The following is a 26,861-nucleotide window of genomic DNA, read 5'->3' on the forward strand; positions in this document are numbered from 1 at the left end:
CTTCCTTCTTTCCTTCCTTCCTCCCTCCCTCCCTCCCTCCCTCCCTCCCTCCCTCCCTCCCTCCCTCCCTCCCTCCCTTCCTTCCTTCTTTCCTTCCTTCCTTCCTTCCTTCCTTCCTTCCTTCCTTCCTTCCTTCCTTCCTTCCTTCCTTCCTTCCTTCTTCCTTTGTCTTTTTTCCCCCCTTCTATTTCCCGAATCCATCTTTCCTTCCCCGCTTTTCCCTTTCTTGCTCTGTATTTTCCTGAATAATGTACCATCAGGTAGCTATTAGGAAATCTGCTTGAGGATATTTGAGTTTTGGGAGAGCAGGTACTTCTCAATTTTGGGGAAGTTAATTTGGGTTACATAACTTTTAGTTGGTACTTGGCCAAAGAACACTTTCATTGGGAATAAGTCATTACTACTAAGTACTACATTCCTCATTCTTTTTAATATTTAAGAATCTTTATCAGAAATAAGTAGGACACCAGTAAATTTTGGTCCTTTCCAAATAAAATAAATTTGTTGAATTTTAGCAAGGATTTATTTGTCACAACAAATTATAATTGTGTTATTTACAGTTCATTTGTCTCTTAGAAGAAATGATGCCTTGGAAGGAAGTTGAATTAAATCAGATGTGGATAACTTTTTCACATTTCAGGCCACAGAGAAGCCTGTGCATGGTGGGAATTTGGAGATGGAGATTGGAATTTGGGGATGGGGATAATATCAGGCAGGTCCTCACTGGGCTCCACAGGATGCAAACAAGGGGTTATGTGACTAAATAAACAGTGACTGTGACATTAAAGACAATGCATCCACTCAACTAAGGCAGACATTTTTTTTGAAACATCATTATGTTATAGAAGTCCTATGACACTGAACAAAAATAAAAGTTCTTTAAAAAATGTTTTCTTCTAAATCATATCTTACTTGACATCACAGTAACATTTTGAGTTGGGTTATTCTTTTTTGGGATGGAATATATTTTATTTTTTCAAGTTTATGGTTTGTCTCTAGATCCTCTTCTGCCAGGTTAGGTACTTTTTACCCTCTGGTGATGCAGACTATTCTTTTGCAATTCATTAGAATAGGAATCTTCAGTTCAGATGACAGAAGTTCTTGTTTTAATGTTGGAAGGTGACTTCATAGTAAAAGAAAGTGGCATTTAACAGATTCTTTTTATCTGGGATTCCCAAAAAATTCTTTATAATCATAAATACAGCCTTACTCATTTGAGTTAAATGGCTACAACTCTAACAGTCACGGACAGAGAATCTGTTAGAGAAAGCACATAGCCCAGGTCTGTTGGGTCCGGTGTTACTCCTTCAGTATAGAGTCAGAGGCCTCAGGAACCAGCAGTATGTCCGCTCAGCCTGAACAGGAAAGATGTTAACCCCCATTTACCTCCTCTCCTGCCCCTACTTCCACCTCCACCAATGGATTAGATTTGGTGACTGGCCAAACCTTGGCTAAAATATTTAACAACAGAGACCTTGCACTAGCCTTTTAATGTATAGTCATTCTACAAACTATAAACCGAGTTATGTTCATATCGTACACTCGGTGTGTTGTTGAGAGCAAAATTTGTTTTATCAGCAGATGCACGGTGTCAGAGCCATTTCTCAGCACCTTTAACATACGGGAGTTGCTTCAAAGGCAGCATCCCTGAATAACATTAAAATGTGCGGCACAGAATTGCTGAATTGGAAGCTTGAGAACATTGGTTACTAATATATGGTGCTGAATCAGACACATTTGCGTTGCTCTGTGCTTTTTTTCTAGTCACTTCCAGATAGGGTTTCACTAAAGGCCTTGTCTGGCGTAATTTACCAGCCTTTTATGGGCAGACGATGAACGTGGCCGAACCCTGCTTCAGATGGCAGTTAATTCCATGTCCACTGTCTGGATGAAGGCTCTGAAACATGGCATACCTGTAGCCATGCTGCCCTGGAGGCACTCTTGGAGGTTAAAACGGGAAAGAAACTCTTCACCGGAACCAAATGCCCAAAGTTCCCATTTGAGAAAGAGTAATTCACAAAGGAGCAATGCCATGCAGAAAGAGGGCCCGCTGGCCCTCTCAGTGCCCAGGAGGGTGTGCTCGGGTCTGCCTACCTGCCAGCACAGCTGTATGGGAAGGAGCAGCGTGATTAGCTGTGCCAGTTTCTTAGGGAGGGCTGGAGGCTCCGAATTGCTTTGTGTCTTTACCGAGGGAATGCAGATGGGTGTTAACTGGAGTTCTTAATAGGGTTAGGGCTGGATTGGAGAGGTTGTCTGGTCTTCTGCTCACTGTGCCCCGGACATGAGGGGAGAAAGCATGTAAGGTGACAAGCCTGGTTCCACTAATGTCCAAGGTTTCCACTGGCTGGCTGCAGCCCCGCACATTTTGGGCAGGGTTCAGTACGGGCTTATGGAGGCCCCATGGCGGTGGGTGCGGCTGCCATGACTTCTGTCTGAGAAAACGTTGCATAAGCGGGGCCAGACCTTTGGCAAAGCAGAGGGAGAGGACAGCGTGGAGGGGTTAACTCTTAGGGAAACATGTAGTGGAAAGGATGTGTTTATCATCCATTTGCAATCTCTGACTTTGCTCCTTAAAGTCTAAACTTGGCACTAACAAATGCTCCATTGTGAGAGAATTTGGATTAAGTCACCATGGACAGTTTAGCTGGCTTTCGGGATTTGGAAATGGCAATTTTCACCTCCTCCACACTAGCCTTTTCAGTGGCTTGCCAAGTATAATGAGGGGGGAAAAAATCCCTTAATTCTGGTTAGAAGTGTTTCAAATGTTACATAAAGAGTAATTTGGCTGGTGAACTGCAGGAGCAGTGTGGCTAACTTCTAAGTCAGTTTTGCTCCAGGAAGCATGTAGGCATGCTCTGTAGGACAGCACTGCTGGTAAACAACGCGTGATTTAAAGCCCCTCTGTCCACGGAGACCTCGGCATTCCTACTTTACTGCCTTCACATTCTACCCAAGAATGCCACTTGTTGTAATATTTTGGTCTATGTTTGAAAAGATGCAATAAATTCTAACTTGAAACATGAAATAATCTCAAGAAACCGTTTCTGTTCCTGTTTTAGGTTTTGCATTTTGGCCTTCCAGTGAAATTCAAAATCAAATTGGCAGCTGGTGAAGGCAGTACTCCCATGCCATTTAACGCTTCCAATAAAAGAAATTGGGAAAATCTGTGCCATTGATAATATTTGAGTCTAAATGTTATCATTAACTATATTTAGTTTTAATTTATTATTGTTAATTTTTTTTTTTTTGCTACATATTTGTAATTGTGCAGACAGGGAGTGCCAAAACGAAGTCCACTCTCTGCTAACACCGAGAGAGGAGTGTTGAGTATTTAGGCTATTAAAAATAGCTTTCGGTTTAACCTGGTAGCTGCAATTTGTAGGAACAAATTGTGTGTCCCTGTTCTGGTAAATTCAATGGCTGCCACAATGGCTTGTCTCAGTGCTTTGTGGTTGGAAACAGAATTTCATGCCTGGTCTTAGAGGACAAGTGGAAAAAAGTCCAGCTGTGTAACCAGGGTGGTCATGGTACAGAATTCCGCCATGGCTACCTCACGTCACAGAGCAAGCTTACCAGGCCCTCGGATGAATGGGGGAGATGTGGGGCGGAATTCTCCAATTATTGGCACTCGGCGTTTGTTATGTGGAACTTGTTCCCCAGTGCATGGGTGATTATGTGCCGGGATCCAGTTCTTTCTGATCTCCCAAAGGCGGTGGGAGCTGCAGTGTTTATGCACAGGGCACCTGTCACCAGCAGTGATCTCTCTCCAGGAAATGTCCAGCCTCATCCGCAGATGCTCCTCTGGAAGTAAACATCCTTTAGAGGGGAGCCGGATTCACCCGGTGACTTTATGGGGCTGGAATGTGAGCTGCTTCTCCAGCTCTCGGCTGCTCAGCTCCAGGCTCGGCCTCACCCCCACCCTCTCGCTCTCCCCCGCAGGCCCTCATTCATACCCAGCCACGAGCTCATTCCCTCCAACTCATTTTGTGGCTCTTTCGTTCCAAGCACGTTTTGTTTTCTTAGGGAAAATTTTTTTTTTTAATGTAATACTTGGAGCTTTTCGGGTCAAAACCCCAATAAGTGATTGCTGTGTAGAAAAATTAGAGAGGGTGATTCAAGAGAAACGTTTATATTCTTTCCATAAAAGGATTAAGTTATCCAGGCCCAGCATTGTAGATGGGCTCTTTACATTCCCTGCATATTGCTGTGAAGCAAAACAAACAAACCCCCCCCCCCCCCCCACAAGAGTGAGGATATATAGGGTTTGGGGGGAGAAAAAGTACAATTACTAAGGCACTGTTGATTAAAATACATTTCATCCCGAAACCGGTTTGGCTCAGTGGACAAAGCGTCGGCCTGCGGACTGAAAGGTCCCGGGTTCGATTCCGGTCAAGGGCATGTACCTTGGTTGCGGGCACATCTCCAGTAGGCGATGTGCAGGAGGTAGCTGATCGATGATTCTCTCTCATGGATGTTTCTAAGTCTCTATCCCTCTCTCTTCCTCTCTGTAAAAAAATCAATAAAATATATTTTAAAAAAAAGGTATATTAAAAAATAAAAAAATAAAATACATTTCATTTGCAAAATGGAGCCACCTGCTGTTGATGTGTGTTTGCATTTGTGGGGACACCCTGCATTTTACACCGCAGGGCTGTGGGGCTGCTGACTCGGGGGTGGGGGTAGGACAGACGGAGCAGGAGGACGGAGCACCCAGGCACCAACCCCTTTGTCAGTTCAGATAAATTGCACAGCCCTCTTCCCAGATCCGGAATCTTCAAAGCTGGAGTGTCTGGTTACATTTTATAAGTGGGGTAGTCAGATTCAAAAGACTCACAGAAGATAATCTAGTCTTAACTGGGGAGACACTCAGAAACATGCTTTTGATATTCATATGTTTTGTTCTCCCAGGCGCTTTGCTCTGCCAGCGCCTTAGCAGGTCAGGGCTCTCAACCTGTGAGCATCCTTCCTGCCACAGAGTCAGGCTGCTTCTACCTGGGGCCTCGGCCTGGCTGCGGGTCATCCTCTCTGGAGACTGCCTGCCCGCTCCGCTGGGTCATGGTCCCACGCATAACCGGAGCGGCCTCAGATGTGCATCTGTCCCCGCCAGGGCACTGATGTCTGGGGCCTGGCTGGTGGGGCATTTGTGGCCGCTCCCCGGACAGGGTGACTTGTAACCCGCTCCCTCCTGTGCGAGTCTCTTGCAAGGTTTCTCAATCACTGCAGGGCTCGCTGGGAACATTCCATGTTTAACTAGAGGCATCTGGTGCCTGCGCTGCTGTTTACTGAAGGCCTGCACTTCACTTCGTAAAACAGTTGGCTCGCGGGCTGCTCCTCCTCAGAATGACTCCCAGCCCTCTCCCTGTGAGCGGGAGATGGCTTTGTGGTCGAGAAGGCCTCCACGGGAGACCCCTTTTGTTCCTGTTGGCTGATCCAGACACTCAGCCCAAACTCGAGCCTGTGTCTCTCTGCCTGAATCCTTCGGTATCTTAATGGGACTTACGCATATTGGTCAACCCTCTTTCAGAGAATCATTAGGGATTTCTCAGAATACTTGCTCAAGAAGAATGACAGCATCTGCTAATAGGCAGGAAACAGTCAGGGGGTCTGCATGGGAGCCATGGAGAGGGGTGGGGGGCAGAGAAGGGGGCTGAGGGGGCGCAGATTAAGAGTCGGGGGGATGGTAGGGAACTGTCTCTTTCCCGGTCCCCTGAGCCGGGAAGTCAGGGCTGCCAGCAGCCTTGCAGAGTGTGTGTGCTGCAGCCTCTCTGCTCCTCACGGACTGTCACAGCCGGGCTCTGGTTTCTGGCTGGGGCCACGTCCACGGTGACACACATCTCTTCCTTTTGGTGCCTCTGCATCGCTTTACCTCCACAGCCTCCCCTTGCTGCTCTCCATCCCCAGTTTCCCGTCTTCATTAAGGAAGTAACTGGTTTTCTTTTGCATTCCGCCGCCTCCCCCCTTGTGCGTGTGAACACTTTGGGGATCTGTCGGAGGGGACTGTGGCAGATGGGGCTGAGAGCTGCAAGGGGAAGAAAAAGTTAAGGGAGCAAATAAGTGTCAAGGAATTCATTGTCTGCTCTCCACCTGTTGTTATTCTGGTCCCAATCAACCTGCTCGCCAGGCTGGAGCCAGCAGCCATCTGGAAACACTGCTCTGTTTATAAACTTGGCATGGAGCAGCACTCCGGAGCCCTGACCTCCCACACAAATCTGGAAACAATTAGAGCAAGATGATAGGCAGGCAGGGAACTACTCCAGGGAGGAGGAGGAGGAGGAGGTGGAGGAGAGGAGCCTGCAGTGGAGGGGGCAGAGCCGGCTGGAGCCCAGGGAAGCGTGGGCCTGGGTGGGGGTGGGGGGAGAACAGGGGTCCTAGGGTGTGAGGAGCGAGGCCCCCAGGGGGAGGCCTATGTGGGGGAAGGGAATCTGGGGGAGGGAGAGCCAGATGTAGGAGGCGCTGGAATGAGGGTGTCAAGGGGTGGGGGGTTTTGGGGTTCAGGGTGGGGGGTGAGGGGAGCGAGAGGTGGAGGTGAGGAAGCAGGAAGCCAGAACTCTGGCGGGGGAGTGGGGGGGGGGGCTGGATGTCTAGGAGGATCCCAGGGAGGCTGGATCTAAGGGTGTCTGGGCGGGAGGAGGGGAAGGGAGGGGGGAAGGAGGGGAGTTTGGGGCTCAGTTGAGCCAGCCCATAGGGTATGAGGGCCAGAGGGGGGGTCCTAGCTCTGCCTGAGATGCTGCAGTTTTCGGCACATCCTGGGCCTCACAGGGTGACCTCCAGCCCCCTGGGATGGCTCAGAAACAACACGCTGGGGAGGCAAGGAAAATCCCCCATCTGCCCTTCCCGGACAGTGAATACAGTCCTCTGATCCCTGTAAGAAAACATTCTTGAAGAGCACTTCTCTCTCTCTCTCTCTCTCTCTCTCTCTCTCTCTCTCTCTCTCTCTCTCTTCGTTTTGAAAACACATTCTTGAAGAGCACTTTTAACCAAAGCGAATTCAAGCAATGTCCCATTTTGCTCCAGAAGGACGGAGAGATACTTGACCTACAGGGGGCACTTCTCTAAAAGGGACAGCACTCGGGGAACCGTGCCTTTGGATCTGTGTGGACCCCTGTCATGCTTTTGTGTTCCGGGAGCTGATTCAAGCTTCCAGAGTCCCGGGCAGTAACAAGATGAATGAATCTCTTCCTCCTCACTCAAGAATCACTTTTCCCCCCTCTCTTTCCTTCCTGTAGTTTTGAAATGTGATTCCCAACGCTGAGCTGATGCTCTTTTTCACGCTCAGCTGGGCTTCTAACTTCTAAAATATTAATCTGTGGGAGTTGCTGGCAAACCAAAAATTGGCACCAATGAACAAACTCCTGGCCGGGCCAAATGATATTCGGAGAGGGAAGTTTACTCTGTGCTGTCCTTCTCGGCTCCTGGGGGCTCAGGCTGACCAGCCTGGCACCGGGAAAGGCTGGCTCTTTGTATCCTCTCGTCCTGCTTCTGAAAAGCATAGAACCCGCACCCTCCCACCCCCACCCCCACCCCACCCAGTCCCAGCCTGGAACACGGGCCACAAGCTCATTTGCTTAAAAGCATTGTCATCACCCACCCCAAATCCCTGGGTCCTGTGGTGTGTTTCACCAGCTAGGCCCCGATGCCTTGTTTTCACAATTGATGTCCCATGCATTAATTTTTTTTTTTTTTTTTTTTTTTTTTTTGCCTATACATACTGTTTCACATGCTTCTGATACCGCTGGTTACTGAGGCCCAGCCCACAAATGTGCAGGACTTCAGAGTAGGCAGCACACAGGGCTGTGAAAAAACAATCAAGCAAGATATCCACGGCCCTCAGCTCAGTCCAGAGCGCAGAAGAGCAGGAGTGCAGGTTCCCATGGCTCTGGCCGCCCAGGGCCTGCACCTTAGAGCGGTGTTTGCGAACGTCCCCGGAGATAGGCAATCCAGTCAGCCACGTTTAGAGTCTGGGTCTTGTTGCAAATGGATTAATAACATTTTGTGTTTGTTTAACCCCTGTAAGCTAATGCCTATTGTCCCTGCGAACTGGCTGGGCAGTTAAGGATCCGCATTCCTTCCACAGTTCATACAATTTCATATTTTTGTATGTATTCATACATTTAATTACACCCAGGCCCTATTTAATCTACATCAGTTTTTTTTAAGCTTTCTTAGATTAACACACACACACACACACACACACACCCCACAGCATGCAACATAATTAGAAACTTTAGGTTAAAAGACATAAATTGAAAATTCACTTTGCCAGTTTTGTCCTCAAGAAATCATCTCATGCTTTTACAATTTTCTATCTGGGAGATAGCAGAGGTGTGAATTGACTTGGCTACAATTCTTCCCAAGACAACAGATTTACACTTCAAATGCTTATTTCCAACCCTATTAAAACAAAATGAAAAGCACCCCCCTTCCCTCCTCCCCCCCCCACACAAAGAAGTCAAATCTAATTGACTTCATGCAAGACTGTAAATTCTTTAAAACACTTGGTATGTCTTGGAATTGATATATATTCTCAGAAAAGCAAGAAGGTTAGCTGTCTGGTGCTGCCCCCCACCCCCCAGACAAATCTTGGCACCCAGTGATCAATAGTGCTTCCTTCCGCTTCCGCTTGATCGGCCTTCCCAGAGGTGGTTTTTTTTTTTTTTTTTTTTTTGTTTTTGTTTTTTTTTGTTTTTTTTTTTAGTTAATGACATTTCTGTAAAGTGTTTTGCTCTTTTTGGGAGACATAAATGAACCTATCAGCATCAGATACTCTGTGTCTCCAGGTCCCCACCTTAGAGATTAGCCCTTGATTATCCTAGCTCATGTCTGAAACTTTTTTTGTGATAGCCTGCTCCTGTTAACGGACTCCAGGTTCGCCACTTTGGGTGCTCTGACCACAAAGAAGACAGGCAGTTTTACTTCCTTGAATCAAGTAAAGTAAACGGGATGCATACACATCCAAGGCTCTGCCTGCTGGCTTCTTTCAGTTGGCTGCTGTCATCTGGTTGAGCTCCTCTCAGCTCATCCTCTTTACAGCTCCATCTACAAAACACCATCTACAGTTTAACATTTACCAAAAAGTAACATTAGAACTGCCCAGACTTTGAGACCCTTGTCCTATGTAACACTTGTCTTGAATGTTTTCTAAATGACATCTATTCAAATGGTGCTTTGAAACCACCTTCCTATGTGTTATTAAGAACACAACCTCCTAATTAAAACATTTGTCTTAATTTCCAAAGTTTGGCATTCTCCTTACCTATCTGTTGTCTTTAGTGAGCTCTTTCATTTCCTCTCTAGGCAGACTCTTATCTGCCCAGTGCTTCCTCCCCTCTTCATATCTTTTGGCCACCATTTGGCTTTGCCCTTATTTGATTTGTAAGAGCAACCTTTCTTCTCACCAAAAGAAAAATAAACAAAAAACTAAAATGAATCTCAGATGTGTCCCAGAAAATGACTCTCCCCCCCCCTATTTTTATTGATTCTTGAAACTTTATAATATGTTCTTACAATAACACTTTTCTTAAATGTTTGGTCCAAGAAAGACTTTAAAGATGAGAGAGTGTTTGTAGCTTTCCCATCTGGAGGTCAGCTATTATTCAACTACTAGATGAATGGAAGAGTGATGGCTTTGTTTTCCTCTTTTCCTTCTAAGGAGAGGACCACCAGAGAGAAGGAACTCTACAGTATTCTCTCTTTTCAAGAATCTTTGGGATAGCAGTGTGGATTAAAATTCTAAAATGTGTGACTAAACTTTAGATTTAAAAAAGGATAACATTCTTACCTCATCTTGTTTTTAGAGAGACTTTATGTGGGAAAAAATGTGAATGGCATTTTCAGCTTCATAGTGTGTTCCATTTTCGAACTCTATTGGATGTTTAACTGTGAGATAAGGCAGTGGAGAGTGGCCTTTATTGTTTACTCTGTATTTCAGAGGGTCCACGCTTTGCTCCTGGGCCTCTGCAGGATGTGGAGTTGTCCTCTCCTTAGCTGTGATGGAAAAGCAGTGATGGGCTCCGACCTGCCGGGTTGGGCGTTGGCACTGCTGGTCATGTAGCCAGCAGTTTGCCTGCCATACGGATGGAACCATCCAGAGGTATTTGTGTCAGGATGGCTACAGCTTGATTGACATCAAGTTTCAGGGCCACACTACCGGAGCATGGCACGGCACTGTTCGCTGCCACAGAAAATGCTCAAGCAAGATGGTATCAATACTAGAACTGTGTAGAAAGTGCTGCCAGAATTATTTCTGAAGCTCCTTTTTTTTTTGTCTGCCCTTCTAGATAATACATTTTATGTCTGCCTTATTTGCCACTATTTATCCTACCCCTAGCACATTGCATTTAGTAAATATTGGTCAATAAGTAAACATTTTTTTGCAATAGGGGAATGTTTTGTGCCAAAATAACCAAGAAGGCCCACTTCAGATATATTTTCCATCTCCTACCCCTTCTCACTAAAGAGGCTTTGTTCCCTGATGCAGATTTATTATCGCTACTGTTCTTAGCAGTATCAGTACCACTGGCGGTGGTGTTAGGAGCAGGGGTTTTGTAATGTGGACAAATTTTACAGATGTGTTGCTGTATCATACTCATCTTTTTGCCCCACAGGCTTTACATCCTTGGAAGGCACTGGCTTTTTATTTGACAGGAAAAGAGAAGACACCTATTGAATAACAAGTAGATTAAAAAAATTTTTTTTGACAGTCAAATCCAATTTTTATTTGGCAACTTAATAGGCTTGAAAGTAATGCTTTGCAGAGAGCATGAGATAAAGGCAGGGAGGGAAGGGGAACAGGAGATAGGGGGAGAAGGATAAGAGGAGGGAGGGGAAATTAGAGAGGGCAGGTGGGACAGAGAAAGAGGGATTACATAATTTCTAAATCCCTTAGTTTATCAAGTATGAATGGGCATAGAGTACTGACCATGGGATAAAGAAGGCCGTGGTGTTGTTTCTCTGAGGACAAAGGGGAATGTGACCAAGAAATCCTATTAGCATGGAGGGATAATGGGGAAAAGTTCAGGGCCTCCTTCAACTTGGTTGCTTTAGAGACATTCAAATGATCATGGGGAACGTAAAGGACACGAAGGCTAGATGTATCTTACCCCCCTCCCCATATAGGAGGTGTGGCTTGCAGGAGCAGCCACACAGCCACGCCAGATCCACAGGGACAGTGGTGCTACCAGCAACTTCAATGATGCCCTCTTGAAAACGTGAGAGAAGGACAGGGCAATATCAGAAAGACAGTCTTTGCCCAAGGAGCCCGAGTCATCTGAATGGGACATTGACCATTGAACAAAATGAGTCTGAATTGAGCAGGTCCTCTTGCACGCGGACTCCCCCCCCCCCCCCCCCCAAAAAAAAAAAAAAAATATCCACAGTCAACCGTCCATATCCCTGTGTTTTGTATCAGGAGAGTAAATCAACTGTGGATTGGAAACTATTTTTTTCCCTCATTGCTTGAGGAGCTTACAGTTTTTATTTCTCTCTAAATTATGTTTTTCTTTCTTTATCAATTAAGATATTATTTTCAATCAAAGAATGTGGAGATCTGATTTAAATTATATGATGGTGGTGGGCACCCTACCCCTGTGTTATTCAAGAGTCAACTGTAAATGTGCCATAGTTTTTTAATCCACTCATCTGCTGATGGGCACTTGGGATGTTTCCAGGTCTTAGCTATTGTACATTGTGCTGCTGTGAACATAGGAGTTCACATATTCTTTCTAATTGGTGTTTCTCATTTCTTAGGATATTTTCCTAGAAGTTGAATCATTGGGTCAAATGGTAGTTCAATTTTTAATTTTTTAAAGACTCTCCACACTTTTTTTTGTTGTTGTTGTTAATAGTGGGTGAATTCCCACTAGCAGTGTACTAGGTTTCCCTTTTCTCTACATCCTCACCAGCACTTGTCCTTTGTTGATTTATTGATGGTAGCCATTCTGAAAGTTGTGAGGTAATACCTCCTTATATGCTAATTTGAATTTCTCTGATGATTAGTGACTGAGCATTTTTTCATATGTCTCTTGGCCATCTGTATGTCCACTTTGGAGAAGTGTCTAGGTCCTTTGACCATTTTTTAAATTGGATTGCTTGTCTTCTTTTGTTAAGTTGTATGAGTTCCTTATGTATGTTGGAAATTAAGCCCTTTTCAGATGTATCATTGCCAAATATGTTCTCCCATGCAGTGAGTGCTCTTGTTATTTTCTAAGGCTCTCACTTTTCTTCTCTTTTCTCTTCCAAGTCCTCTCTTTTATTTTCTCCTCTTTACTCCCTATAAAGTCATCACAAGTAACGATCAGGTTCCAGTCCTTATTTCATCTAACATGAAATGCTCTCGTTACAGTCACTCTGGGAGACAGATGACTAAAACAATGACTCCAATTTTCCACCCCTCCCTGAAAAGTTATCTACATCATTTGCAATGCAGTTCTGTAGTTTTCCCATTAAGAGGCCCATCTGTTTCCACAGTCTTTGAGTCTGGGTCATGTAGTAATATACTTTGGTCAATAGAATATGGTGGCATGTGCCAGTTCCAAGCCTGACCCTCAAAGTATCTTTGCATCCTCTCTCTTTCTTGGAACCTGGCCACTACTATGAGAAAATTTCAAGCTGACCCATTGGAGAATGAGAGGCTATGTGGACATAAACCGAGTCATCATGGCCCAGTTGCCCTGTAACTGACCTACACTAACAGAATCATGACCCTGCTCAAATTAAATCAGCTGACGCCTGCCTATGTCAGCAGTGTGTTCTAGCTAGATCCATGAGAAAAAAATAAATCATTGCTTTTCTAAATCATAAAGCTTTAGGGTGGTTTGTTAAGCAGTAAAAACTAATTATACGGTCAATAACTGTCTTCTGTTGCTCAACTTGAAGGATCTTTTTTTTTTTTTTTTTTCAGTTCTTATAGCAGAGAGTTATAAAGAGAAACCAAAATCTGTGCCATTTTTTTTTTTTTATCACAAGCATACAGCTACATTGTATTTTCTCATTTTCATGTGCCCATGTTAACTTAGTCGGCTACCTGAATGCGTGTAGAAGTGATGGGCGTTGCTTCCAAGCCTGGCTCATAAATACCTTCTCTTGCAACACGTTTCCCCTCATCTGACTGAATGGAGAGAAACTGAGTACGGCAGAACCATAGTATGGAAGACACATGGGCTCCCTCATGACCTGATGGAAGACTGCTACTCACCAGGAACGTCTAGGGTGGATTTCTGTGAGTGATAAACTAACTTTTGTTGAGTGAAGTTACTGAGATTATGGGATTTGTTATAGCAGCTGGAATTGTTTCCCTTCGCTACTACTCCCCTTCTCTTACTTGACCTCTCTGTGGTCTTGGGCAGTGCTGACCGCTCCCTCCTTTAAGAAGTCTCTTCCCTGGTTTTCCTTGATTGTGTAATCTATAATTTTTGCTTCCATCTATCAATGGCTCTCTATTACATTCAAGAAGATAAAGTCCAAAATTCTTAGAGTGCTTTTATTAAAGCCTTTGTTTAGTTTCCCACCCTTCTCTCTCATCCCCCTAGCAAATCTATGCATTTGCATAAACACATCATGATCTCATTTGCTCTGAGGTTTTACATTTGTTGTGATATCTGCTTGAAATACTCTTTCTATGTATTGCCCTACTAACTTTTGCTATCACTTTGGGTCTGATCTATTACTCATTCTAAGAACTCTGGGCCCAAAGGTTGGGTGAAGAGTCAAGTATGGGCTCTAAGGTAGTTCTGTGTTTGCCCCAATCATAGGACTGTTGTAATTGCACTTGTTCTCTTTTCACCAGCAGACTCTGAGCTGTTTCAGCCTATTGTGCTCATTATCGCATCTCAAAGGCATAAATGAGTGCTTGTCACTTAGTATGTGAAAAACCGTTTGGTGAGTGTATAAATTAATGAGCTTTGTAGGATTGGGGAAATAAGAGTGCATAAAATCTAAAAATTAGACTCAAAGTTCAATAACTAGTAATTAACAAGGAAGCCAACCAGACGAATGATGTTGCATAACCTTCCTTGAAGATGATCTATACTTGGTTCCTCTGGCAATTACTAGACTGTTTACAATTACAGGTATAGAATAGCCTTCTTTCAAGTAGTGTTGTTTCCTTCTATTATCAGTAGTGATGAAAACTGGATTCATTTCAGTGCAGAATTTGGTGTTGTTTTTATGTGAACATAAGTGCTCTGTTAAACCTCAAGCATTTTTTTTCTATTATAATTGGCAGATGAAGGGTTGGTTATATAAACTTATGGCCAACTGAGAAGTTCCCAAAACAATGCTATTGAAGTAGAAGGAACAAAGGGCATAACATGGGTGTCTGAATTCCTTCTTTGGGATGTTTGCATCTGTTTTTTATTATGGTGCTGCTCTTTAACAATGAGACCAACTCAGGCAATGGAAGGTTCAGTGTGTTGCCCCAGGTCACACAATAACGTGGGGTTGGTACCATACATGAAAGCCGGTGTAGGTGTCTTACTCCAGGAATCCACACTAACTCCCTGTGCTCCTGGGCATAGAAATGAATGATGAAGAACTGTTACCTCAACATGCTAAGCCAGGTGAAGCGGATGACACATAATTGTGAGGCTGTGTGTGGAGGAGGTTCCTGAGGGAGGCTTCAGGCACATATTCCCTGTTAAACTCATGGAGAAGGTATTGTCCTGGCACTTGCTTTCATTGCCACACGTGCGTTCTATGAATCTGTCCTGTGTGTGTTCTGCCTGCCCTGATTACTGATCCCATGGGGAGTGTACAGGGGACCATAGAATAGGTCCAGGCCATCTTGCTATTATCTTGCCATGACTTATAATAATGACAAAAGCTGAGATTGACTGAGTGCTTTGTATGTTTCCAACTCTTCCCCTGAATGGGCTCATTTAATTCTTCATTGGCATCACCACGGAGGTGCTATAGTTATTTTCTCCTCCTGGGCAAGGAAACTGAGGGAAGGAGGACTCCAGGACTCACCCCACAGCTCATAACTGCCCCTTATTTCAGGATAGTTGTCCCTGGGTGGGCTCTATCCCTGAACCAGGTGTCAATCCCTAAGGAGGGTTTGTGGGCAGGGATCCTACCCATAGGTCTTCTAGGATCCTGTCTACAGAACAAATCCTCTTTAATCTTTCTCTCCCTGGGCCTCCTCTTCCACTCCCTGATTGTTTTTGCCTACTTTAGGAGAACAATTTTTTTTATATATCCTGAAGTGAGGGCAAGTAATTTTGATTATACAAGGAAAGGTGGTGAAATGATAACATTTGGAGTAAACAAGAAAATCATCCTCATGAGGACAAACATTTGTTTGTATTTAGTAGGTTTTCTATACATTGAAATTCTTCACCATATATTTTTGTGTTTATTTAAATTTGTTGGACACAGACAGCAAAGGACAATGAAAGAGGTATGTAAGCAGGAAGAGACACCCTTCTAAGTGACACACATCTCATTATGGTGAGTGTATGACCCACTCATGACTAAATCTTTCCACATACTTCTGTGCAATACTCACCTCCACGCATCCTGTTTAGAGACAGCTTAGATCCTACAGAATACTCCTCTATTTTTCAGCAATGAATCTGAGCTGCTGATCTGAGTTCAAAACTTGGAAGGGCCACTGAGCTACTATTTTGTAAAGTGAAGAGGAAACACTCATTGCCTAGGCCTCAGAGCTCCTTACAGACTCTAGGAAGTTAGTCAGCAGCCTGCAGTCAGCTCTCACCGCACTAATCCTCCTCCCTGGACTATGTCTGGTTTGGAGTCCCTGAGGCTGTCCCATCTGCATCATCTTCCTTGCATTCTAAGTCTGCGTGGTGAGTGTACAGGTGGCAGAGTCCAGGAAAATGGGCCTGAGAAACCCCGTGACTCACCAAAGAAGCTGGGAGGGCTAAGGCACTCCATCCCCTTCACCTGCTTAATTGAGTAGTAGTCACCAAGATTGCATAACCAGCACCATTACAGCTTGTGAGAGCCCAGGATGAGCCAGTTGTGGTTAAAGACTTAAAAACAACCTTTGCTTGCTGACTCACACTTTTTCACACACAAAGAGCTTCAGTGCTCTCTCAGGGACTTCTCACTTATTGCTGTCATCTGAGTTCAAGTTTGAGATTTTTATATCAAACAGGCTGATGTCTGCCTGCATGGAACTCATATTGTGTGTGTGTGTGTGTGTGTGTGTGTGTGTGTGTGTGTGTTGTGTGTGTGCACAATGTAACAATATTGGGCTGTATAACAATAAGCATAATCAGTAAGTAATTGTCATGTTATGTTAAAATTTACCATAGCTTAAGAAATAAAGCATAATGCAGAGTATGGGGAGGGAGGAGCTGCAGAGAGGGCTACCACTTAAAGCAGGGTAGCCAGGGTGGGCTTCTCCGTGGAAGTGATGTTGGTAAAATGAGTGGAAAGAGGCGCAGGGTGCATATCTCTGAGAGTAGAGTGTTATGGAAAGAATAAACACCCCATGCAAAGGGCCTGTGTGGGGCAGTGGCTGGGGAGACCTGGGTGCCTAGTCTATTTAACACACCGGAGAGAGCCATTGCTTTGAGACCCTAGTGAAACGTGCTGCTTCTCTGATGTACACTTGCCGTGGCCCCTGATGTCACTGGGGGTAAAAGTGAGGTTTATAGTGGTATTTCTGGACTCTGGCCCTGGACCCTCTCTGACCCCATTGCTCCCCTGTGGTATTACTGTGCCAGCTGTGTTGCAGGTGACTGTGGGGAGCAAGTGTGGAAGGGAAAGACCATGGAGAGGCTGTGTAACCAACTCCTCCATACCTCCGTGACTCGCAGCAGCACCCTTCCATGATTCTGTGGCATGTCATGTGAAGTGACCTGAGCAGGTCAGGACTGTGGCTCTGGGCTGGGATCCCTTGTGCTCCAATAACATCTCTCAGGGAGGCCTGGAGTGTTGATCCTGGAGAGTGGCTGCATTCTGTCTGAGGGAGGCAGTGACTGACCTGAAAGTCTCTCATCACTCATCAGGATAGCCAAGGCAGCTACTCACAAGGCAGCCCAGGAGTCTCCAGGCACCAGCAATGTTATTCTGAAGGAGCAATGCTGTCCAATTTCTGGCTTGCTTTGCAAGCTGGCCACATTTTGGAGTTCGTGTGGGAGAGCCATGCCAAGCGTGCAGAAGCAGGGAGGCCTGGACAGAGCGGGCTGTTACTCACTCAGCCACAGAGAGGTTACTGCGATGGTCTGGGGGACATGTTGTGCACCAAGGGCTGTCATTAGTGATGGGAAAAGGCACAGATGTGGCTAGACTTATGAAAGGGTTATGTCCTCACAAATCTATTGTATGCTGGAAATATACCAAGTTGAAAATGCATTTAATACACCTAACTTACCCAACATCACAGCTTAATGTAGACTACTGTAAATGTATTCAGAAGACTTACATTAGCCTATAGTTGGGAAATTATTTTGAGTCTTATCTCAAGAGTAATTGCTTTCTTTTTCTCTCCAGAAGCCAGAGACAGAGATGGGTATTTTGCAGACTATTGGAGAGGGAAATGCAAACAAACAAACAAGAAAACAAAACAACCTCATTCAAAATTGCTTCAAAACTGATAAAATCCCTAGGAATAAAGTTAATGAAGGATGTAAAAGACCTGTATTTGGAAAATTATAAGACACTCTAAAGAAAGAAACTGAGGAAAATACAAATAAGTAGAAGCATACACGGTGTCCATGGATGGGAATAATTAATATCATTAAAATGTCCATATTACCCCAAATAATCTATAGATTCAATGCAATTCCTATCAAGGTACTAGTGGAGTATTTTAAAAACTAGATCAAATGTTTTAAAAACTTGTATGGAACCACAAAAAAACAGGATAGTGAGAAAGAAGAACAAAGTTATACACATCACCCTACCTGGTATCAAACTGTACCACAAGGATAATAATCAAAACAACATGGTACTGGCATAAAAACAGAATAGCGTGCCCAGAAATAAATCCATGCCTTTATATTCAATTAATATTTAACAAAGGAGGCAAAAACACACAATGGGCTAAAAATAGTCTTGTCAATAAATGATGTTGGTTGGGAAAATTGGACAGATAAATGAAAAAAAAAAATGAAACTAGAACACTTACTTACACAACACAGAAGAATTAATTAAAAATGAATTAAAGACTTAAATGTTAGACTTGAAACAATAAAAATTCTAGAAGAAAACATAGGCAGTAAAATCTTGGACATTTCTCAGCAATATTCTTTTGGATATATCTCCTCTGGCAAGAGAAACAAAAGAAAAAAATAAACAAATGTGACTACACGAAACTAAAGAGTATTTGCACAGCAAAGGAAACAATCAACAAAATTAAAAGACAAGTCACTGAATGGTAGGATATATTTGCCCATGATAATATATTTGCCCATGATACAACTGATATGGGGTTAAAATCCAAAATACATAAGGAACTTATACAACTCAACACCAAAAAGTCCACAAAAAATCCAATTAAAAATGGGCAAGAGACCAGAATAGATAGCCACTTCTACAAGGAGGACATGTTACAGATGGACAACATATGAAAAGATGCTCAATGTCACCGATCATCAGCGAAATGTCAAGTAAAATCACAATGAGATAGCACCTAACCTGTCAGAATGGCTATCATCAATATATCAAGAAACAAAAAATGTTGGCAAGAATGTGGAGAAAAGAGTACCTTCATGCATGCACTGCTGGTGGGAATGCAGATTGGTGCAGCCACTGTGGAACTGCCTTATGATGCAGCAATTCCATTTCTGGGAATTTATCTGAAGAAACCTGAAAAACTAACCCAAAGAATATATGTATCCCTGTGTTCAATCTGAAGAAACCTGAAACACATAAGGTGACTGAATGGATAAAAAAAAACATAAACCACGTATATGCTAGATAAGAACACATGACCCATATATATGCTGTCTACAAGAGACCTACCTCAGAACAAAAAATAATCGCAGACTGAGAGTGAAGGGATAGAAAAATATATTACAAGTAAATGGAAAGGAAAAAAAAAAGGGGGCGGGGGGAGTAGCAAACAAACTGGACTCCAAAACAAAGGACTTAACAAGGGCAAAGAAGTTATTTCACAATTCTAAAGGGAATGATTCAACAAGAAAATATAACCCTTGTTATATTTTGTACTCAATATAGGAGCACCCAAGTACTTAAAAGCATACACACAAAATTCTTGATGGACTTTAAGGGAGAGATTGACAGCAATACAGGCATAGTAGGGAACTTTAGCATCCCACTGACATCACTGGATAGATCGTCCAGACAAAAAGTTAACAAGGAAAAGAGCCCTTAAATGACACACTGGATCAGATGGATCTAACATATATTTACAGAACAACTTCTCCCCAAAGCAACAGGATATGCATTCTTCTCAAGTGCACATGGAACACTCACAAAGATAGATCACATGCTATGGCACAAAACAAGTCTATATAAATTCAAGAAGATTGATATAATACCAAGCATCTTCTCAAATCACAATGCCATGAAGTTAGAAATCAACTGCAATAAAAAACCTCTCAAAAACACTCAAACATATAGAGACTAAATAGCATGTTATTAAACAATGGAATGGGTTACCAATAAGATCAAGCAAGAATTTAAAAACTTCCTGGAAACAAATGAAAATGAACACACAAGCATTCAAAACCTATGGCACATGGCAAAAGCAGTCCTGAGAGTGAGGTTCAAAGGACTACAGACCTATCTCAAGAAACAAGAAAAAGGACTAATAAACTATCTAACCCTACAACTAGATGAATTAGAAAGAGATCAGCAATAAAACCCAGAGGAATAAGGAAGGAAATAATAAATATGAGAGTGGAAATAAATGACATAGAGACTAAAAAACAGTACAAAAGATCAATAAAGCCCGGCTGAGGTGATCAGAGGTTGATCATTGACCTATGTACCAGGTCAATGATTTGACTCCCACTCAGGGCACATGCCAGGATTTTGGGCTTGACTCTCAGTAGGGGTTGTGCAGGAGGCAACCAATCAATGATTCTCTCTTTCATAGATGTTTCTATCTCTCCTCTCCCTTCCTCTCTAAAATCAATAAAAAATATTTTAAAAAGATCAATAAATCCAAGAGCTGGTTCTTTGAAAATATAAATAAGATTGATGAACCCCTTGCCAAACTCATCAAGAAACAAAGAGAGTAGACCCAAATAAATAAAATCAGAAATGGAAGAGACCATGGAATATTTTTAAAGCTGTATAGACTCCTCAGATTAAAAAGAAACTCAAATGTGCAGCCTAACTTTGGTAACTATTTATCCTGCTTTCTTAGAGGCCTTCTATTAATAATCAGTTTAACAAACTTCAGTTGACCAATAGAGTGATCCCATTTATCTTTGCTCAGTTCCCCCCAGTGGTACCATCTTATAAAATTATACTACAATATTACTATATCACAAGCCAAATATTAAATTGATACACTCCACGGACTTTATTTAATATTTTACTAGTTTTATATTCATTTGCTCATTCATTGTGTGACTTTACTTTTATGTAGTTGTATCACTTGTATCAATTACTATGGCACTATAACTGTTAAGATACAGAACAATTCTATTACAAGACCACTGTACTTCTCTTCATATTCATTCTCCTCCCCCTCCTATCCCTAAGTCCTGACAACTATTAATCTCTTTTCCATTTCTATAATTTTATTATTTCAAGACAGTTATATAAATAAAGTCATACAATATGTATGAGATTCCCTCCCCCATTTATCATAATTCCCTTGAGATCCATTCAAATTGTGTGTTCATTCATTTTTATTGACAAATAGTATTTCATGGTATGGATGCACCACCATTTATTTAACCATTCATTTGTTGAAAGACACTGAGTTGGCTTTTTATAAAACTTTTATCATCATTTATATACCAGTTTTTATGTGAACACAGGTTTTCAGGCCTTAAAAAAGAAATCTTTTCAAATTCCTGAATAAATAGTCAGCCAAGACAGCAGGGCATTATGGGAAGTAATGTGAACACTAAGATTACCTAGAATATGATCTATATAGGGATTACCCTTTGGCAACTCCAGCCATTACACTAAACCTCTGAGTGTGGCTCCTGTAAAACACGTGGCTCCCGTGGAACACGTGGCTGTGGGCAGCATGGCCTCTGTTTCCTTCCCAGGGGAGCCCACAAACAGATAGCGTGGCCCTGCCAGAAGGCACCTGGTGAAGGAAGCATTGAATACCTGTCCATTTGAACGTTGACAAAAGCCTGCCACACATTATGTTAGCTTTGCAAGTGTTCTTTATGACTATGCAGAGCTAACCCTGTGTCTTCAGAATGTCCTCAGTGTATAACCATCATGTTATCATTGAAGAAAATAGTTCCCATCTCATGGCTTATATAGGATGAAATGCATCCGTTTCAACATTTTAACTTTGGAAATGCAAAAGGTTAGGAGTGAGAACTTTTGGATCCTGCTATATTTGTTATAAAAAAAAGGTCATAATATTTTATAGTCAGACATGATGCAAAGCATTCTTTTCTCCTCTGGTGATGGTATTTAAAGGAGATAGTCTTCATGGCTTTTTTAACCTGTCATTCACTACTAGATGCTATGACTGATGGCTGCTTTTCTCAGAGAAAACAATGCATTGCTCAGTTGGCTCAATAAGAAGGAATCTATTTTCAAAATCTTATTGGACTACATTTCATTTTTTTGTTTTTGGACAACCTTTATCAAATGTACCTCGATGCCATCATGAAAGTTGAGGTTAGTCAAATTTTGTAATAAATAAGATGGGTATATTTATGTCATATTAAATTCATACTGGCAATGCCATTGTTTAAATAATCATCTCTAAATAATAAAACATAGCATATTATATTGGCTTTTGTCTGTTATTAATGAGTTGTTCTTAATTGAAAAGAACTGGATAGGGATACCTTGAGTAACATTTAACATTTGAGTATTAATCTTCTAGAATAATAAAAGCATAATATGCAAATTGACCGAACAGCAGAACGACTTGTCCAGACAACATTCCAGATGACCATGCTATGACACACCTAGTGTGATAATAATTGCCCAAATGAATTAAGTGGTGCATTTCTGGAGAAAGCACAGTATCAGAGGCTCTTCCTTGCTGGGGCCCCTGTTCAGTCTCCTCCTGACCATTGCCATAGGCTCCCTTTCACAATTTCAACCCCATGGCTTTCCCTGGAAAGCCTATGGGCACATTCTCAGCTTTTCCAGACCTTGCTCATCTTCTGCCTGGATATCTCCCTTTACTACTTCGTCACATTTCACTTCTTGAAGGTCCAGCGTCAAACTTTTAGAAGTTCGTTTATTCATTCAACTTATTTAACATTTGGTGAATGTTTAAAATATGACACATATTTTGTTAGGTGTTGATGATACAAACACATAGTTCCAAGTACCTTCAAGTGCCTTCCAGAGAGACCCAGGACTGTGGTTTGCATACAGGATGCTATTGTGCAGTAGAGTTTATGCAGGCATTCCAGGACCGCTGAGAGGGAGGTGCAGCCACCTGGGGAAGGGAGGAGGAACCTTTCCTCTGGGATCTGCCTGCCTCTCTCTTAACTGAGTTAGAGTGTCCCCTATGCATGCTTGGTGCAGCACTGACACAGCACACTGTGTTGCTTTCTCCCCCGTACACCAAATCCCCCGCCTCCTGCCAGGACATTTTAGCACATAGCAGGCATTCTGTGTACACCTCTGTTTTAGTTTTTTTTCAGCTTTTGGTTAATGTCCTAACTACACCAGAAAAATATTTGAGGTGGCTTTCAGTAAAAATATACAGGACCATTAAAAATAAAATTAGAAGGAGAGAGCAGCTAGAGGAAGGGAGGGAAATGATGTTATTGAGAGTTTGTTTGCAGGCATGTGGGTTGCTCTGAGCTGCCTGCCAGCCAGCCAGACTGCACTGTCATACCTTTTCCATGGTTTCCTGCATATTGAGTGACTTGTTTTAATATCAGTTGTAAAGAATAACACATTTATCAACTGAAACAGAATATGTGCTGATAAAATTTTTATATACCAGGTATCCATAATTCATAGAAAATTGGAAATAATATCATTTGAATTTTAGAGTTCAATGTTCCCGGCCTTCATACCCTCATTAAGCCCTGGAATCATGGGACTTGGTCTTCTTCTTTATGAGAATCCAAGAAAGCTGCTGATTGATTGATTTTTAACTTCTGTCAAATCTCTTCTTCCCTTCATTTCTGAACCCTATTTCTAGCTGTGATACTTCTTCCTATGCCAAACATGGGAATGTTTCTTAATCTCCATCTTCACTATTTGTGTGTTTCAAATAGGTAATTAATATGTACATTGAATTGGTGTCACTAGGTACATTAAATGTTGTGACCTGCTGGAAGAAGATGTGTTCTCAGTAGCTCTCAGAAGGTCAGGTTGTGGTCCAGATCTGTTGACTTCCTGTCCATGGTGGTTATGGAACAGAGTGGTTAGAAGGGAGGGGACCTTGCAGTGCATGGGGAAGGAAGGTGATCCTGCCAGCTTACACATATAGCAGGTGATCCACGGGCTGGGATCAGTGAACACCACTCCCAGCACTAGTGGCCACAGTGTGTGCTAGATTGGCTTGACTGCATTCAATTGCAGACCTATCCTCAAGGCTCCATGGGCAGGGACCAACTAGGACTCTATGTTAGCTGACATGAAAACCTGAATATCTTCATTGTGGATGAGTAAAATGAAATGACCATATTTAACGATATCATAAGTATGATCCTGACAGGGTAGATTATTTATTTGGTTGGAGCACTATCCCATTATGCCAAAATTGTGGGTTCCACTTAATTCATTTGGGCAATTATCACACTAGGTGTGTCATAGCATGGTCATCGGAATGTTATCTGGACAAGTCCTTCTTGCTGTTTGGTCAATTTACATATTATGCTTTTATTATTATAGAAGATTAATACTCAATCAATGAATTCATAAATAAGGGAACAACGAATTGATCTCTCTCCCCCCCTTCCTCTCTCTCTCAAGTCAGTTAAAAAAACTCTCTTGTAATATCATGTTAAATTTCTCAGAAAAGTTTCAACGATTGTTTTGAATGCTGCCCACTTAATGCTATTATATTTCAATAATGTCTTCATTTTTATGTTATTTCTCCAATTAAGTCTATCATCACAAAATCTTTAATAGTATTTGTTAAATCCTGGCATTATTCCCAAAGTTATTCCATAAAATAACATTTTTAAATGGGTAATACGTTAATAGAGTTTCAAATTTTAAACAATAAAATATAATTCTTACACTCTTCTTTTGACACTCATTCCTTTCCTATTTTATAAGTTTCTAAATACCTTTTCAGAAATAGCTTATGCACTTGTAAAACAAATCTGTACATTTAAAAATTTTTTAAAATGTGGTGCAATATATATGACATAACATTTACCACTTTAACCATCTTGAAGTGTACAGTTTACTGTCATTAAATACATAAACAACTATTATTTATCATCCTCCAAAGTAACTCCTTATATATTAAGCAGTCACTCCTCATTTACCACTCCCTCAAGCCTCAGGCAACCACAAATCAGCTTTCTGTCTCCCAGAGCTTGCTTACTCTGGATACTTCATGTAAATGGAATCACGTAGTCTGTGGTTCTTTGTGACTGGCCTCTTCACTTATCACTATGGTACTGAGGTTCATCCATGTTGTAGCCTGTTTGAGTGTTGCATTCCTTCTTATGGCTGAATAATATTTCATTATATAGATTGACTGCATTCTGTTTGTCCATTTATCACTTGGTGAATACTTGGTTGTTCACACCCTTTGGCTAGATGAACAGTGCTCCTATGAATGGTTATGTACAAGTGTGCTTTAAATACGTGCTTTCAAGTTTTCTGGTTATATGCCTAGGAGTAGAATTGCTGGATCCATATGGTAACTCTATTTACCTTATTGAGGAACTACCAAAATGGAATAACAGGAACTTTTCAAAGCCCCTCTTCCTTCCAAATTTCACACCCTGGCTTCTCCTTCCAGGCTTTTAGTGTGTCTATTGGTCTATTGTTTCCCCAACTGTTACTGTTTGCTCCAGGCAGCAGTGCCTGCTCACGTGGCCTTTCAGTGTTTCGGGGAAAGATCTTCTATGTACCCACTCCACCCTGAACTCTCCAGGTTAGATACACAACTGAGCTACACTTACCAGGACTCTACTAATCCTAAAACTTTCTTGGCAATGCCCCCTGGATACCCAATTTTACCCATTCTAATTTTCTCTTTAATCACAATTTGTTATTTTTATTTAGAGCAGTTATTTAACACAATCATGGTTACATATTTATTAGTATGTTGAATTGTATGGTACCTGTCTCAGTAGACTTTGCTTCATGAGGTCAGTGACACACGTCAATTTTTCTTCACTCTGTCGATAGTGCTTAGAATAATGCTGGATACATAATGGATGCATACACCTTTATTGGATTAGTGAGAAAATGAACATGCTTTGCTTTCATCAGACATACATAGCACCTTGAACATACATCATAATTGCATTCCTACATGTTTTTATTCATATTATTTCTCCCCTCTCTGCCTGTCAAAATTCTGTCTGTATTTCAAAGTATATTCAAAACCCATTTCTTCTGTTAAAGCTTTTTCTGAGTGGTGGGAAGAAACATAAATATTGAAAAAAGATGAAACAATTTTTTGGATAAAAGATGGAAGATTATTACTGTAAAGAAAGAGAAGATGAAGAATTGTGAATATGCTAAATATGAGACATATATAAGAAAGACCTATAATGCAACAAAGGGCAGAATGTCCCTAGAGTTTGGAGGAGCGGTTAGGGGAAAGATGGAAATATGAGAACCAACTGCAAGGTGAAGTTTGTTGCAATCTAAGAGTGAGTAAAGGTGAGGAGGGAGAAAAAGAATTTAAGTGTGATGGATAGGTGAAAAACTCCTAAGGTAGATAATAGAAGGGTGAGGGAGCAAGACAAAATAGTAAATTATTTGTCAATGCAATTGAAAAAGTAAGCAATTGAAAAAGGAAGGAAAGAAGGAAGAAAAAAAGGATGAAAGGAAGGAAGGAAGGAAGAAAGAAAGCAAGGAAGGAAGGAAAGAAGGAAGGAAGGAAAGGGAAAGCAATATACCAACATCAGAAATGAAAAAGAATATCACTAAAGGCCATATAGACATCAACAGGAAAAGGGAGTGTTACAAATAGCTCTATTTACATAGATTTTGCAACTTAGATTAAATGGACCGACTTCTCAAAAAAACCCCAAAAACAAACAAACAAAAAAAACTACCCCAACTCACTCAATATAAAATAGATAACTTGAATAACCTATAACTATTATGGAGATTAAATTCATAATTTAATTTTTGAGACAGTGATTTCACTGGATAATTCAACCAAATATTTAAACAGAATTAATATATTAATTCTACAGAATCCTTTCAAAATATAGAAGAAGAGGGAACACTTCCCAATTTATTTTATGGATCTAGTGTTGCTATCATAGTAAAACCAGAACATGTACAAAGAAGAAAACTATTGACCTTTATTCCTTATAAATGTAGATGTAAAATTCTTTAACAAAGTATTAGGAAATTGAATTTGGCAGTGTATTAAAATAATTGTACCCTACCACCAAGTGGATTGTGTTTCAGGGATGAAAAAGTGATCAATATTTAAAAAGTAAATCATTCTTTCCTTTCCATCAAGGAAAGATTTCACCATGTCCTTTTACCTTCCTGTAACAGCAGGAGGAATACAAAGATTTTATAATTACCATTTTAATTTCACCTTCCCTTATTGACCATGCTGTTGATAAATGGAGAAGGGTCTAAAAAGCGAGTTTGCAGGT

The sequence above is a fragment of the Pipistrellus hanaki genome, assembly GCF_964339955.1.
Source record: "Pipistrellus hanaki genome assembly, chromosome: 17".
In the NCBI taxonomy this organism is placed as follows: Eukaryota; Metazoa; Chordata; class Mammalia; order Chiroptera; family Vespertilionidae; genus Pipistrellus; species Pipistrellus hanaki.